Source organism: Neophocaena asiaeorientalis, unplaced genomic scaffold (assembly GCF_003031525.2).
Source record: "Neophocaena asiaeorientalis asiaeorientalis breed wild unplaced genomic scaffold, Neophocaena_asiaeorientalis_V1.1 scaffold297, whole genome shotgun sequence".
Lineage (NCBI taxonomy): Eukaryota > Metazoa > Chordata > Mammalia > Artiodactyla > Phocoenidae > Neophocaena > Neophocaena asiaeorientalis.
This window is the reverse complement of record NW_020175435.1, coordinates 900,545-915,738: the sequence shown is the minus strand read 5'-3', so window position 1 is coordinate 915,738 and position 15,194 is coordinate 900,545. Positions and strand designations below refer to the sequence as shown.

At 41.2% G+C, this 15,194-nt stretch overlaps 1 pseudogene; it reads left to right on the top strand.

Annotated features, from left to right (window-relative positions):
- The first annotated feature begins 14,049 nt into the window (after positions 1-14,049).
- Positions 14,050-14,994, top strand: LOC112414963 (kidney mitochondrial carrier protein 1-like; annotated as a pseudogene).
- Positions 14,995-15,194: the final 200 nt, after the last annotated feature.

The following is a 15,194-nucleotide window of genomic DNA, read 5'->3' as shown; positions in this document are numbered from 1 at the left end:
GCCTACATTTCCATGGTTATAAACTTCAAGTTTTTGTTAAACAAAAGGCCCCTCACTCCATATCTCACTCTTAGAAGCCCAGAACAACTGTCAGAGCTTCAGACACACTTTCTCCTCGTCCCAGAAAATTATATATTCAGTGCCCAACTGATAGAAAGTATGTCACCACCTCCCCCTTAGAAGACAGAAACACTTTCAGTAGCTTTGGGGTTGACTTGCTTTTTCTCTCCACTAAAATATATAAAGCATCAATCATACTGCTTGACATTAAAAAATAACCAATACACGCTTTCCTTTCCATGACTTTTCCCCAAAAGAAACACAGACAAAATACCAACATGTGTAATAATATACATTGCACATGTGGTTCCTGAACACACACCTGCCCACAGTGAAGTTCTCCACCTGGAGCATGTATGGGAGAGGAGGGGGCAGAATTGGGTTGGGGAACACCACCTAGGACAAGGTGATAAAAATAACAGATTGCTTTTTCTCTACCATCTAAATGTACCAGGAGCTGAATAAAAGTCACCAGATGCAACCCCTTTGGGGATTTCCATATTGTTTTGTTTGCCAGACAAGAAGGGTTCCAAGACTTTTTATCTATGGCATCTATTGCTGCATAACGATATATCCCCAAAACTCAGCAGTTAAAGCAACAAACATGTGGTACCTCACACAGTTTTCTGAGTATCGGGAATTGAGAAAGGCTTAGCTAGGTAGTTTTGGCCTAGGGTCTCTCATGAGGTTACAGTCAAGAAGTTGGCCTGAGCAGCAGTCACATGAAGGCTTGACGGGGACTGAAGAGTTTGCTTCCAAGATGGCACACTCAGATGGCTGTTGGCAGGAGGCCTCAGCTCCTCACACAGGCTTCTCCAGAGGGCTGCTGATGGCATGGCTTACTCCAGAGTGAGTGATTCAAGAGAGAGAGAGAGATTTTATAACCTAATCTTGGAGTGACATGCCACCACTTCTACCCTATTCCACAGATCTCACAGACCCACCCTGTATGGGAGGGTACTACATAAGGATGTGAGAGATAGACTGACCACCTGCCTTTGGCACCCTTGAGATTCTTTGTGTCCTTCCAATACATTCCCCTTTCTTACTTAAGCTAGTTTGCGTGTTTTACTATGACTTGCAACCAAAAGAGCCTGGAATAAGATGGACTTCTGAGACTAATGCTCTATATTTCTACCTCTGAGGAAAAGAAGAAATCCATTCCACATAATAGTACAAATCAAAAGCAAAACAAAACAAAACAATGAACAACTTGGTATTGTTATAATATCAAATTATCACAAAACTTAGTGGCTTAAAACAACCATTATATTTTGCTCACAATTTGTGGAATTCAGGAAAAACTCAGGCAGTTCTCATGTGGGAGTCTCTTGTGCTATTGCATCTAGATGTGCACTGGGGCCACAGTCACCTGACTTCAGTCCAGCTTCACTGGGCTGGACATGCGAGATGGCTCCCCCACCTGGCTGGTAATTGAGGCAGGCTGTGTGCTCGGAGCTCAGCTAGAGCCATCAAACAAAACACCTGTGCGTGATTTCTCCGGCATGGTCACCTCAGGTAACTGGCCTTCTTATATGACAGCTGCTTCCCGCAACGCAAGCATCCCAAGAAACGGTGGAAGCTGCGTAACATTTTCTGCCTAACCTCAGAAGTTATAAAGCATCACTTCCACTGCATTCAGTTGATGAAAACCAAGTCATTAAACTCAAGCCAGGTTCGAAGAGAGGGAACAGAGCCTCCATCTCTCAATGGAAGGCTTGAAAATGGCCAGAGGCAACTGGTTTTCCCAAACATTGAACCTATCCATGCCAAGCTCTGGTGGGAGAAACAGTGCCTCCCACATAAAAGTGATAGAGAGGGATCTTCTCAGTTAGAATGTAAATAACCTTGACTACAAGAAATGGTCCATCTGGCCCAAGATATCTCTCTTTCTGGGAACTTAAAGATATCTGCCAAACCACATTTATCAGGAGACATTTTCACATAACCAAAAACTCAAGTCAAACTGCCATAAACAATAAAGAAATTTGACTCATATACCTGGAAGTTCCTCAGTCTTTAGAGTTGGCTTAATTCAGAGGCTCTGCATGCATTTCACAACCATCCTCTGGCCTATCCCCCTTTCATCTCAGCTGGATAGCAAGAAAGTTGCAGCTGGTCTGGCCCTTCAGTTGGTGCATGACCATTTCCAGAAGAAAGCAGAGCGAGTTGCTTCTAGACACTGTCCTAGAAGAATGCAGATAAATTTTTCAAATGCCCACAGCTAGTCTTTCTTCATATTTTATTAGATCAAATTGAGTTATATGGCCAACCCAGCCAATCACTGGGGAGAGGAATAGAATGACTCTTAAACCAACTAGGCTCACTCCTGAACCCTATGAATAAGATTAGCTCCCATGCATGAAGGAAGAGAGGATACCCGAACAAAATCAGGATTTTGTTAGAAGTAAGGAAATGAGAAATGGATGCTAAGGAAACAATCAACAATGTCTTCTATGCTGCACTACAGAAAAAGAATTCCTAACACACCTAAATCAAGTATAATCTGTCTTTTGCTGCCTTTTCCCCAACATGCAAATACAGAATTAGTTCTCTGAAACTCTGTCTCCAGATAATTCTGGGAGTGTCCAGGAAGCAACTCACATGAGTTTATAGGCAAGTCCAGCGAGTTACCAGTGGCATCTGCAGCTCTTTCCTGCTAGGTTCCAGGGGTCTGCTGTCCACTGCTGCCAGTTCTGCCAGGTAATCCTGTACCTGCCAGGCATGTCCACTTTCCTCCAGAGCCCATGTTCAGTGGCCAGTTGCAACATGGGGAGAATGTTGCCTGTTCTATTTGGAAGACAACAAAGCAGTACAGCTTGACCCATAGTGTAACATCAGGATTTGTTAAGAGACATAACTTTCATATTTTATTTATCACATCCCCTGCCCCCTGGCTTAACCCAGGTGCTACATGTCCATAGAATACAGATATTATTCCTTGCAGGTCTAGTCATCTGAGTGACAAACTCTACACTGTGCTCATAATCACGTCCTCCTGAATTCAATAACCAAGGTTCTTTTCCTAATCACATTTGTCATTTCCGACTCCCTCTTCCTTTAAGGTAAGCTCTCCCGTAGGAGGCGCCTTAATCCTCTTGCAAATATACTTCTAACGCATCTCCTCACCGGCTTGTCAGGCATCCCAGGCATCTGTGGGCCCCAGTGATCCAGCTTCATTTTGTGCAGAGGCTCCTAAATTGAAATCTAGCCAAGAGCATCAACTAAGCGTAATTCCTTCTCTCCTCACCCCTCCTTTTGCAACCCAGTCATACTGGATCGCACCATCCACGGGGACAGGGAATGCCATCTCCACATGTACCTCCTACCCTCATACCATATATCCCCAAATTCTGAACTTCTCATATGCTGCTCTCTTTACTAGAACTCTCTTTTGCTGCCCAACTGTCTCACCTTGCAAATTCCTGCACATCAATCCAGACTCAGCTCTGTACCTCCCATAATTGACATGAGAAATAGACCTGCAGTGTTTGCCAGCTTTAATTCAGTGGCTCTCAAGGCATTCAGTCTGGAAGATATCAGGCTACTAAGAGTCAAGGGGAACAAAAAAAGCACTGCCCTAAGGCCTACTCTACAACAGGCTTCCTGGGCATTTCCCAGCACAGACCACATCTCCAGGGTACTGACCCTGGCCAGCGTCTGCCAACTATAGTCAAAAGGCTACCCTTCCACATCTCTTAGCATCCTCAGGGTCCTACTGTCTGAGTTATCCAGCTCACCCTCCATTCCCAGAGCTGCCAAGCAGTCTCTCCATTGGCTCAGTGCATGGAATCAGATTGGGAGTATCTCTTAAATGAATTGGGCTTTTGTTCCTTCCAACCTGTGTTGAAATTTACAAGACTAAAACAAAGGCCCTCACTGTGCCCTGGTCCTGGCTCTGCTGGGACACTAATTACCCAGCAACAGCACATGTGGGAGAAAGTGGCCAACTCTGATTAAGGAGCCCCATGGGAGGGCACTGAAAACAATCTTTTCTTTTTCTTTCTAAAGTTGCCTTTGTTCCTATCACCGGCGGCCACTCTGCCTCCATGCTGCTGGGCATTTGTAGATACAAATGAGTTACCAGATGGACACCATGCTGGAGCAGGAGACCCTGGTGCACTGGGTGCCTGCCACGTGCTGAGGCCGTGCAAGATGCTCTTTGTACATGAGCACTGTTCCTGCAACGTCTCTGCAAAATAAGCATCATTATCCCCACATGAAAGACGAAGGATCTAGAGCCCAGAGCTGCAAAATCCCAGCGAGACTCAGCTGGATTAAAACCCAGTTCTGGCTCAAAAGTCATGGCCTATGACTTCCAGAATAAACTAGAAATGGTGGCTCTCCCCAATTCCTAGATCACAGCATTTTACTGCTGGGAAGGACCTTTCTAGAGATCAATATGTTCGGTCAAGGCCCGAAACAGTGAGAGGGCTTGAACAAGAACACCCACCCATTGGACAGGTTGACTGGCACAGACATAGTCTTGAAATTTGAAGCTTCGCTTGCACTTTCCCATCTACTTTGCTCACCCATCATTGTCCTAAACTTCTCAAGAGCCTCTCATCACTGACAGCTGACCAGACTGATGATGAACAGGCAGGTTTAATTAATTCTGGGGTAGCTCACATCTCAGTGAATGCAGCCAAAAAACAAATATCAATTCTCCAGCTGCAGAAGAAAGAATCTACGAATGAGTTTCAACTAGGGACATATGTAAGATCATACGTATGGGGGGACAATAGCCATCATTTTTTTTCCAGCTGGAGTCACTTCAGAGTAAGCCCTGGAGATCCTAACATACTCCCACTGAATATAAGGGACTGAGCAATGCACAGCTGGAGTTAAGAAGGTTTGGTGTCCGAGGCCTCGTGGTCACAGCAAGGTGCCTGCTTAGGTTCTCACAATCAGCCCAGCAGTGTGGTGAGTTGGGGTCTGACACAGAGAGTTCACGTATATAGAAACACAATTAAGACCCTTGCAGTCAGAAGGGGAAAGCCTGGAGGGAAGACCTGAACCACAATAAAGTAAACAAGGACTAGCCCTCTTCCCCAAGACTAAGGAAATCGGGTTGAATGGATGAAAATCTGGCAGTAAGCCAAATTAGCTGTGCCTTGAGTGTGGAATCTCTCCCTGTTACATTTTCATGGAAAGGGTACCCAAGGTACCAAGCAAGCAGATTCAATAGGGACAGCTCTTTCTTCTCCCCCAGTGATGAACATTGGGGAGGTAGGCAAGGTGGCTCTGAGTGGGGGAGGGTGACCCTTCCCAAGACTAGTGGCAGAGAATTAAACCATCTGTACGAGAGATTAGAAATGCTGAGGTCAAATTTTAGTAAACTCTCCACGGGAATAAAATATGGCATAGGTGGATTTTTTTTTTAATCCATTAAGGGCAAGATAAATGGACTTTTCTTTTATGCATTAAGGGCAAGATGATAAGTGATAAAGGTCTTAAGTTGTCTTAAACAACGCTGAGCTTAAATATCGATCAGAATGGAAAGAGTGACAACATTTAAATCTGTTCAATTCAGTTAAGCTTTGGGACTTAAAGTTCACGCAGTGTCAAACTGTTCGGACTTAAATTTTGATTCCAAGCACTTACAAGAGTCCCGCCTTTAGGTCGGGACCTAAGACCCCAGAGTCTCAGCTTCAGCCACCACATAAGTCACAGCATATCATTGGAGTGAGGTACCAGGACCGGCAGTGTTTAGGGCACTGTGGTTGCTACTCTAAACATTCTCCATGTTCATCTCATTTAAGCTTCATGACAACTCTATGAGTTAGTGACTCCTGTCTCTCTCTCTCTCTCACACACACACACACACACACACACACACACACACACACACACACACACACTGCACAGGAAAGGAGACAGAGACATGCCATGCCCACCATCACCCAATGGCAAACAGTAGAGCCAGGATTTGAACCCAGGCATATTAACCACAAATCCTGTGTCTCACCACCATCCCATTTTGTCATTCATATAAATGTTTACCCCAGTGCCTGGCACCTACCAAGCCCTCGGGAGCCTTCAGCTCCTGTGCTGTTCTGATAGTCCCAGAGATGTTAGAAATCATTGTCAAGCAAGGTCTCTCTACAAATTTTACTGGGACACTAAGAGCAGGGCTGTCCAGAGACTATCGGACTCACTGGATGGCAGCTGGGGGCCCCATCCAGCCATCAGATTTGGAGTCGTTGCTCTTCAAGCCAAGCCTCTGCAGCAGGGTAGACACGACACATAGAATGTGGAGGCCAACCAGAGCTACCAAGATGATTCTTTGAAGTCTTGGCTTGAGCTTGCAATCTTCATCTTAAAAATCAAGTTAGATTCCACCCAGAGTTGTCTTCCCGTGTTCCTAGGAAAGTGACATGTCTTCCGGCTGGGCCCCAGCTGGGCCCTCCCATAGACTCTCCCTTCTTTAAAATTCATAGGATCTCAGCTGGTGGCAATGACTTAGACGGGCATGTGCCATGGCCTGTGACTTTTGTACCCCTGGGTAGCCTCAGATGGTTTCAAGCGCTGACTCAGGCCTGGCAAGGAAGAGCAGACCGTGCGTGCATACCACAGCCGTGACTTCTTACACAGTGCCCACCACCAACACGCGCTTACACAATAAACATGTTTCACCAGGAGGCCCAGGTGCCTGCCAGCATTGTTACAAAAACCCATGGGAACCTGACTTCTCTGCCAGCCAACCAGGCCTGGATCCTGCTTTTCTAGACCTTCCAGCTGAATGTCACATCAGGGCTTTCCAAGTAGAATTTCTAAACCCACGAGACTGCGGGAAATGCTCACATCCTCAGACTCATCCCTTTTCAGCAACACTCCTGACTCAGTAGGTACGAAGACACTGAGTAAGTATTCATTATAGGAATCTAAAATACAACACAAATGAACCTATCTGTGAAACAGAAACAGACTCATAGACATAGAAAACAGACTTGTCGTTGCCAAGGAGGTGGGGAGGTGGGGGAGGGAAAGACTGGGAGTTTGGGATTAGCAGATGCAAACTAGGATGTATAGGATGGATTAGAAACAAGGTCCTCCTGTATAGCACAGGGAACTATATTCAATATCCTGTGATAAACCATAATGGAAAAGAATATGAAAGAGAATATATATATGTAGGGACTTCCCTGGCAGTCTAGTGGTTAAGACTTCGCCTTCCAATGCAGGGGGTAAGGGTTCAATACTTGGTCAGGGAGCTAAGATCCCACATGCCTCGCAGCCAAAAAACCAAAGTATAAAACAGGAGCAATATTGTAACAAATTCAATAAAGACTTTAAAAATGGTCCCCGTCAAAAAACAAATTTTTTAAAAAAGAATATATATGTATAACTGAGTCACTTCGCTGTACGGCAGAAATTAACACAACATTGTAAATCAACTATACTTCAATAAAAGAATTTTTTTAAGTATTTATTATAATTTCTACTAGACTCATCTACCCTGTCCCCTGGAGTCACCCTCCTTTGCTCAGAACTATCTGTGCAGGATGAGAGGAAACTCTTGCCTGTGACTATCTGAAAGGCAACCCAGGGCCCAGGACTGAGGCCACGTGTCGCAAGACAAGACCTCCCACATTCATGATAGAGAGAATCAACTCAGTCTCAAAGAACCCATGACTCCTCCCTCCCCAAAGACGACTAGAACACGCATGTTGCCTTATTCTCCGTGACGTGGAAGCAACCAGGAGAAACCTTATGGCTGACATGCACTGGGCCTTCTCTAGTACCACCCTCTTAACATTTGACAGCGATTACTCATCTTCACAACAACCCTATGAGAGAGACTGGAAGTTCGGAGTCGATCAGTAACGCATTATAACTTTTTTCCATTTAAAATAATGAGAAATATATTTCTGATTAGCCTTTTTGTGCAGAACTTTAGATTTCAACTAAGAGATAACTGAAGTTTAGTGTGAGATGTCTGTATGTATTGTCAAATTGTGGGGAAAAAAAGTTTAAAAAGAAGTGTGTTCACCATTACCTTATGTTGTTTTTTGAAAAGCACATGTGGAATTGCACAGAGTACAAACGTGAAAAGTGGTAACATGACATAGATAGGTGGCTGGATTCCAAGTGGTTTTTATTTTCTTCCTTTTGTTTATCTGTTTTTTCTACAGGATAAAGGTTATAATATGGAAAAGGAAAGGGATAAAGTTTATTTTGTGGGTTTTCAGAGGGCAGGACTGTTGTATGGAGATAGCAGGGAGTAGTTCAGCTCACGTGAGAAAGAATTTTTACCATTAGGGCTGTAGGATAACGGGATGGGAGGAAGTGAGTCCACTTTCAAAAGACATGGCCAAGTAGAGGGTGGATGTCCACATATTGAAGATATTTTTGATTCTTACCAAGGAGAAACCCAGTGGAGTTTTTAACTCCAGTTCCCATCTTTAAAAACTCGGGAACCCAGTTTTTAAAAAGATGTTAAAAGATATTTATCTTGGGCTTCCCTGGTGGCACAGTGGTTGAGAGTCCGCCTGCTGATGCAGGGGACACGGGTTCGTGCCCTGGTCCGGGAAGATCCCGCATGCTGCGGAGCGGCTGGGCCCGTAAGCCGTGACCACTGGTCCTGTGCTTCCAGAGCCTGTGCTCTGCAACGGGAGAGGCCACAACGGTGAGAGGTCCGCATACTGAAAAAAAAAAAAAAAAAAGATATTTATCTTTTAAAGATGCAGTAGTTGAAGCCTAGTGATGATGATGTGGGAAAGAAGGGGAGAGGCAGAGGAAGGGGAGGTGAGGAAGTGGGAAGATGCAGGAGGGAGGGGGGCTGGGGCTTCTTCCGCATCCTTGTTCCCCGGGTGTAAAACCCACTGAACCGCTAAGGTTTCAGAGAGCCTTTTTGGAAAGCACAAAATTTTAGACCAGTGGTAAAAGCTTTGTTGCCTGTTGGTGCAGATTTCTCTCAGGATGCTGACACTCTGGTCTTTCCTTTTTTATTGAAGTATAGATGATTTACAATGTTGTGTTAGTTTCTGCTGTACAACAAAGTGATTCAGTTATACCTACATATACATTCTTTTTCATCTTCTTTTCCATTATGGTTTATTACAGGATATTGAATATAGTTCCCTGTGCTATACAGTAGGACCTTGTTGTTTATATATTTTGTGTATGGTAGTTTGTATCTGCTAATCCCAAACTTCTAATTTATCCCTCCCCCACCTCCTTTCCCCTTTGGTAGTTTGTTTCCTATGTCTGTGAGCCTGTTCCTGTTTCGTAAGTAAGTTCATTTGTGTCATAGTTTAGATTCCACATATAAGTGATATCATATTGTATTTGTCTTTCCCTTTCTGACTTACTTCATTTAGTATGATAATCTCTAAATCCATCCATGTTGCTGCAAATGGCATTATTTCATTCTTTTGCATGGTTGAGTAGTATTCCATCGTGTGTGTATATATATATATATATCTCACATCTTTTTTTTTTTTTAATCTCACATCTTTTTATCCATTCATCTCTGACACTCTGTTCTTAAGAAGGCTTGTCCTTAACTCAAGAGGTGTCCTTCCTATGAAAGGCAGTGATAGTGGATGCATTTGTATATGTTCAAATCCTTTGTTCATCACTGCTTCAATAAAGTAGTATCAATATTTCTATGTACAAAGTCCATAGAAGACCATTAAAGAAGAAATTCAAAATAACCTCCAATCTACCTACCTAGAAATGGCCATTGCTACTGTATCTGGTGTATTGCCTTCCATTCATTTTGCAATACATTCATTTTCATAAAATTGAGCATAAAATGTGTTCAGCTTTTCGTTATCACCTAATATTATGTTGTAAATGATTGTCGTATCAGTAAATATTTTTTGAAGATATAATACTTCCATGTAGTTTAGTATGTACTTTTTGATTTCTGATAACATCTTTTTCTTATGTTTATTAAATATTTTTATTTTTTCTACCATTATCTGTTAATATAATCTGACTATTTTCTATTTAAAGATGAGTTGTTTTTTTTCTTTTATTTACTGTGGTCTTGTCAATTTTATTGCAAATACTTTTTCAGCTTAGTGATAGCTTTTAAATTTGGTTTTGATTTTCAGACAATTAGCAAAAGCTAATTTATGAGCATTAAATCTATGAACAATTGTATTCATGATTTTTCCACTTCTTTCATGCCTTCAAATTTCTTCCACATGCCTGAAAAGTTACATATTTATTTCTCCTTCTTCCACTTTTTTTACTTCATTTTTTTACCTTTAACTTTTTTTATTGTTTTATTTGATTTTTTAACTCTTTTTCTATTCACAAAATTATTGCATTTTCAACTTATGAAATTTGAAAAATATAATCACTAAAACTCTATAATCTCACACATAGGGATAGCCACTGCTAACATTTTTCTTTATTTATTTGCAATTTTTATACTTTTATATATTTTTAATAAAATTGAGTTTATTTTATATATGCATATTTATGTACATATAGTTTGTATCATCCTTTTTGTTTAACATTACATAGTAAGTATATTGTTATGCTATTAAATAGTCTTCAAAATGTTTATTCATTGACTGCATAATATTTCATCCTAGGGACTACATGATATTCAACAAATTCCCAATTACTGAACTTTACTACAGATATGACTGAAATAAAAATACTTGTAGGTAAATCTTTGTCTCCTTATCCATCTGTCTACCTGTCTTATCTTTTCCCTGGAGAGATGCCAAGACATGGAATCTACAGGTCATAGAATTGAAATTTTTAGAGGTTTCCAATAAATATCACTCTTCAGAAGAGCTGAATTCTTTTCAATTCAGATCGGAAGTATGAAGGGACTTCCTCACCACACTCTCCCAAAATCAAGTGATTTTTAAAACTATCTTTGCCAGTATAACAAAAAAAGAAAGTAACATTTCATTTTAATTTGCATTGCTTGATTACTAATGCAGAGCAGAATATTTTTGCATCTAAATTTTGACTCCATCTGGAACTTATTTTGGTGTTTGTAATAAGGAGCAGCTCTGACTTGATTTTCTCACAAAGAACCAATACTATTTGTTGAAAGATTCCACCCATTTCCCAGTGTAAGATGTGCCCTTGTTTATACGCTAAGCTCTCATGTAGGTTTGAGCTTAATGACTAGTCATTCAGTCTATCACTAATAGGTCTACTGGTTTGATGATTGTAGCTTTATGCATTTTGCATATCTAGTCATGATTCTTTTATTCCTATCTCCTTCATATTCCTATCTCCTTCATAGCCCGTGTACTTTAGAGTTATTTTATGAAATTCCTCCAAAAAATAGTACATTGGGAATTGTTACTGAGATTTCTGAAGCTTGTAAATTAACTTGAATCAAATTAACATCTTTACATCATTAAGTCATAGAGAATGATGCATCTCCCATCCTTTGAATCTTATTTAATAACTCTTAATAAAATTTGGGAGTTTGTATCATAAAGGTTCCACACATTTCTTGGTAGCATTATTCCTAGGTATTATGTGATTTTTCTTGCTAGTTTAATATAAGCGCTTTCTCTATTATGGTTTCCAACTGTTGTTTGACTGCTTATATACGGCAAAGCTATTAATTTTAGTAAATTTTATGGGAATACTCTTTTAAAATCATAAGTTAGTGTGTTGAGTTTTATCAATTATATTTCAGTTTTAATGGATACCATCAAGTTGTTTTGGCTTTAATGGCATGGCCAATCAGAAAATTTTCCTCACACAAAACTGTCTTTGAATTCTTTACGTAAACCCTAGTTTTTTTATATAACCTTCATGATTTCAAATTTTGCATCCACATCATGGAGCACGTGCCTTTATCCTATTTGTGCTATCAATGAAATTTTAAGATAAGGATTAAGCCAGCTTTGTAAAATTGGAATTTTTTTCCATGATTTTTTTTCAGCGTGGAAGTGACCTCTTTCTTAAAAGTTAAAAATAACAACAGAAATCTGTCTGGTCGTAGGATAAATTTTAGAATAAATTCTTTAACTATTTTTACATTTCTTTCATGTGCATTGACTTGTTTGAGGTTTTTATTCTTAGGTCAATTTTGAATTTTCCCAGCGAAACACTCACTTCATTGAAAGGTTCTATTTTTTCCATAACATTTATTCTCTTATATTTTAAAATCTACTTCAAATCTATGATTATAGCTGATTATTTTTTCTAAATTCGTTTTCTCTTTTTTTTGCTATTTAAAATATACGTTTAATCAAAATGCACAAACCAGTAAAAATAAAGGTGCACGTGATGCAAATGTAATTAAAGTGTTCTAATCTTATAGCATTACTGAGAGAGGAGAGAAAATTTGTTTAAATTTTAATAAATCTACGAGTCATTATTTTTATTGAAGTATAGTTGATTTACAATGTTGTGTTAGTTTCAGGTGTACAGCAAAGTGATTCAGTTATACATATACATACATATATATTCTTTTTCACATTCTTTTCCATTATAGTCTATTACAAGGGATTGAATATAGCTCCCTGTGCCATACAGTAGGTTCTTGTTTTCTCTTTGTTCTTAAGTTTTCTAGAAATTCAGCCAGAAAACCTCTTCTTATGTCTGTTAGTCAGTTACACTGGGGGGGGGGGTCTCTCCATTCTAAATCAGAATTTCTGATTCAATTAAAATTTCTTTTCTGCTGTTTGACTTGCATTCTTGTTGTTCTTTTACCTGTTTTCTTGAGATGACTTCACCATCCATTTATTTCTATTCTTTCTTTTTAAAAAATGAAATCATTTGCTATTATCACATTGCCTTTAAGGACAACTTTAGCCACATTTCATGTTTTTGATATAAGTATTCTCTTTTTATTAATTTCCAAACAAACTATTAAGAAAATGGGCTTGACTCCAGTTATAAAATAAAGAAGTCATGGGAATATAATATACAGCATAAGGAATATGGTCAATAATACTGTAGTAACTTTGTATGGAGACAGACAGTTACTAGACTTATTGTCATGATCATTTCATAATGTATGCAAATGTCAAATCACTATGGAGTACACCTAAAACTAACAAACTATTGCACATTAACTATATTTCAATTTTTTTTAAAAATGTGTTTGAGTTTTGGAGAGGTTTTTGGAATTTTATTGTTTTATTTCTTAAGTGATTAGATAGATATTTTCCAATTAATTTTAATTGGAAATTAAATTAATTTTTATTATTGGTTTCAATTTTTATAGCATCAGAGATAGAGAACATGGCCCGTACAATTTCCACAATAAACTGGGAAGCTGTTGATGTTTTCTTTGTGCAATATATCTTTTAATCTGACAAAGGCTGATAAAGATTGTTAAAAACATATACTACTTTACCATTAACCTCTTCTAGTGTAAACAACATTAGATTGAACATCTGATTGGAAGTAACACTGCCAGCCCTGATTCTGTTGTGCTGTTGGGTGCATGAAGCAGGGTGTGTAGGGGAAAAGCATCAACCTCTGAGTTCAGATTCTTCCTCGACCCCTGATTACTTGAGATTCTCTAAACCTCAACCTCCCTTCCTCTGAAATGGGGACGAAAATAACAACACATACCCCTAAGGACTGTTGAGAAATAATGCATGACAAGTGCCTAGAATACTAACCGAGATATTGTCCACACTCAAAAAGAACATGGGGCTTCCCTGGTGGCGCAGTGGTTGAGAGTCCGCCTGCTGATGCAGGGGACACGGGTTCGTGCCCCAGTCCGGGAAGATCCCACATGCTGCGGAGCGGCTGAGCCCGTGAGCCATGGCTGCTGAGCCTGCGCGTCCGGAGCCTGTGCTCCGCAACGGGAGAGGCCACAACAGTGAGAGGCCCGCGTACTGCACAAAAAAAAATAATAATAAAGAAATAAAAAGAACATGGCTTTCCTCCAGATCCCGTGCGGCCGCTGGAGCCGGCTGCTGCTGCGCCTGGGGAGTAGGAGTGTGCAGGGCCGCCGCCACCTGCTGTACCGCGCGGATTGCGGGACCTTAGTTCCTCGACCAGGGGACCAGGGATTGAACCCTGGTCCGAAAAAACCCTGTTGGAGGCTATGCGTCTGTGAACAAAGGAGAAGGGACAGCGGTGAGCATGTCAGTCCTGAACTGGAAGCCCTTCGTGTACGGAGGCCTGGCCTCCATCACAGCGGAGTGCGGTACTTTTCCAATTGATTTAACCAAGACACGGCTCCAGATTCAAGGCCGGAAGAATGATGCAAACTTTAAAGAAATCAGGTATCGAGGAATGTTGCATGCGTTAGTGAGGATAGGCAGAGAGGAAGGCCTGAAAACATTGTATTCAGGGATTGCTCCTGCGACGTCGCGCCAGGCTTCCTATGGCACCATCAAGATAGGCGTCTACCAGAGCTTGAAGCGGTTATTTGTCGAGCGCCCGGAAGATGAAACCCTTCTGATAAATGTCGTCTGTGGAATTCTCTCTGGAGTCATATCCTCAACCATTGCTAATCCAACTGATGCTTTGAAAATTCGGATGCAAGCACAAAATAGCACCCTTCAAGGAGGACTGATAGGCAACTTCATTCACATTTACCAGCAAGAGGGAACGAGAGGCCTTTGGAAGGGCGTGTCCCTTACTGCTCAGAGGGCCGCTATTGTTGTTGGTGTGGAGCTGCCCGTCTACGACCTAACCAAGAAGCATCTCATTCTCTCGGGCTTGATGGGAGACACTGTGTATAACCATTTCCGCTCAGGCTTCACCTGTGGGCTGGCGGGGGCCCTGGCCTCAAACCCTGTCGATATGGTGAGAACAAGTATGATGAATCAGAGTCCTTTGAGATGGCAGATGCCCTGGCTACACAGGTTCCCTGGATTGTTACAGACATGGAAGAATGAAGGGTTTTTTGCTCTATATAAAGGGTTTTGGCCAAATTGGTTGAGACTTGGTCCTTGGAATATTATTTTCTTTGTGACATATGAGCAGTTGAAGGACTTGGACAAGTCAAGACTGCATGAGACATCCCGCTGAAAATGCTCACGTCTGAAATAGCGAAGCTTCCTGTCTTTCCCACTGCTTCTCACTGCTTGGCCCGCCACAGATTCTGAGGTGTGAGCAACAGGTGAAGACTGGGTTAGCTCGGATTGCTGTGTCCTGGCATCGGACGCTCTGCACCAAATGTTTAATGGCATAGACTGTAACATCCAAACACTAGTCCTTACCATTCAAGT